This window comes from Schistocerca americana, chromosome 1 (genome assembly GCF_021461395.2).
Source record: "Schistocerca americana isolate TAMUIC-IGC-003095 chromosome 1, iqSchAmer2.1, whole genome shotgun sequence".
Taxonomy (NCBI): domain Eukaryota; kingdom Metazoa; phylum Arthropoda; class Insecta; order Orthoptera; family Acrididae; genus Schistocerca; species Schistocerca americana.
Genome location: NC_060119.1, coordinates 99508513 through 99510813, shown reverse-complemented (window position 1 = coordinate 99510813; position 2301 = coordinate 99508513). Strand labels below are relative to the sequence as shown.

The 2301-nt window shown below is 49.5% G+C and overlaps 1 pseudogene; it reads right to left on the bottom strand.

The window, feature by feature from the left end:
* Positions 1-1403: 1403 nt before the first annotated feature.
* LOC124557094 lies at positions 1404-1521 on the bottom strand (annotated as a pseudogene).
* Between the last annotated feature and the right edge of the window lie 780 nt (positions 1522-2301).

Genomic DNA, 2301 nt, shown 5'->3' with positions numbered 1-2301 from the left:
TACTAATTTTGTATGGAGCGCCAACGTACACTTTTTGCAGCCACTGTAAGTTTAAGGACTGTACGGGGGACTGTGTGTGTGTGTGTGTGTGTGTGTGTAGTCCTAGTTCCTTTTCCTAGGAAAACGGCCGTGCCCATTCAATGTAACGATCCCGGCATTTGCTGGAGCGATTTAGGGAAATCACGAAAAACTTACGACGGGATGGCCGGACGCGGGTTTGAACCGTCATCCTCCCGAATGCCATTCATATAAATGTACTAATTTTGTATGGAGCGCCAACATACACTTTTTGCAGCCACTGTAAGTTTAACGACTGTACGGGCGACTGTGTGTGTGTGTGTGTGTGTGTGTGTGTGTGTGTGTGTGTGTAGTCCTAGTTCCTTACCGCACGTTAAACTATAACCCGTTCTGCTCAGTTTAATTTGATTCGTAGTGCCAACACGAAACTAAGGGAGGACCATCATATAGAGCAACGTAGTTCGTGCGCCTCACAATCCGTGAATTATTGCTAGTTTCTGTCGCATTTCGGCGCGTTAGTGCGGCCGACGTAATTTGGCGGAAGTAACGGGAGGGAGTTATGCAGAACGGGAAACACCCGCTCGTCAGCGAGTGCGGCGGCTGTGGCTTTCGGAGGGCGAGCCGCAGGGGACGCGGCGGAAGTTGGTAATTCATTTAAAGCGCTCCCCGGCGCCGCGCGCCGGCTGACACTGGCGGCGCAAACTAAGTTGACGTGAGTAACGGCGAGGCGCTGTCATTACGCGAAGAGTCGAGTCGAGTCGCCGCGCCGGCCCGGAGTCCATTAGGAATTAGCGCGGCGCCGCGCCGCGCCGCGGCGCTTCGAGCGCAGGCGTCCACCCACAGCTGGCGAGGCCCAACTTCTGCCGTCCACTGTCCTAGCCGCGCCGGGGAGGCGATTCTCTCCCTAAATGTAACTGCAGGCAGTTCCTAGTTTTGTTGCTTTCGTACCACGGGCAGCAGCTGGTAATAAAGGGTGTTCACACGACCCGTCTTCAGAGGCAGGATTTGGTTTTTTACGATAACGACGTAGGCTGACGCAGTGAATTAAAATTTGTACCAGCACCAGGGTTCGAACCCATGTCTCCTGCTTAGCAGACACATGCGCTATCTGTTGCACCAATTGGCACTTCACTTGCTGCACGGATTACCCTCCTACGTCTTCCTAAACTAAACTAAACTCCTCCCGAACAGGCCATGAAGACCCAACGGTACTGACTGGCCGCCGTGTCATCTTCAGCCCATAGGCGTCATTGGATGCGGATATGAAGGGGCATGTGGTCAGCACGCCGCTCTCCCGGCCGTATGTCAGTTTCCGAGACCGGAGCCGCTACTTCTCAATCAAGTAGCTCCTCAGTTTGGCTCACAAGGGCTGAGTGCACCCCCCTCGCCAACAGCGCTCGGCAGACTGGGTGGTCACCCATCCAAGTGCTGGCCCAGCCCGACAGTGCTTAACTTCGGTGATCTGACGGGAACCGGTGTTACCACTGCGGCAAGGCCGTTGGCCCTACGTCTTCCTCCTCAATATGAATTCCATTTCACGCCTCAGGCCGTTGGTCTTCCCCTTCTAAACTCACCTCGGTTCTGCCGAGATTGTCTCATATCGCCGTTCCAGAAGAACAATGACATAACTGTCAAAATAAATAGTTTACAGGAGAAGCAGAAAACAAAACGACATTTTCTTTAAAACTTCATAAAACAACTGTAAAATTATGTATGGAACTGAAAGCTGGCCTAATTGTGACACTACGTGTTCTCTACAAAATACAAAAATTATTTCCTTCAAACAGCATCCCATTCACCCTCTTGCTACCCTTTAAGTAAATGTGTCATTGTTCTTCCGACATTGTTGTCGAAATTAACAAATACGACTAAAGAAGGTGTGTGGGAAAACAGAAATGTATCTCTAAACCATATTTTTTTTGTTCACTCTTACAGTTTTGTTGTTTTATTATCATTTTTATTATTTGAATCTTATAACTGACATAAAATAATATACTAACAAGTGAAATAAAGAACTTCCAAATGACAAAAAAATGGTTCAAATGGCTCTGAGCACTATGGGACTTAACATGTATGGTCATCAGTCCCCTAGAACTTAGAACTACTTAAACCTAACTAACCTAAGGACAGCACACAACACCCAGCCATCACGAGGCAGAGAAAATCCCTGACCCCGCCGGGAATCGAACCCGGGAACCCTGGCGTGGGAAGCGAGATCGCTACCGCAAGACCACGAGAAGCGGGCCCAAATAACAAAAGCAACACATTACATTTGTGTGGAAA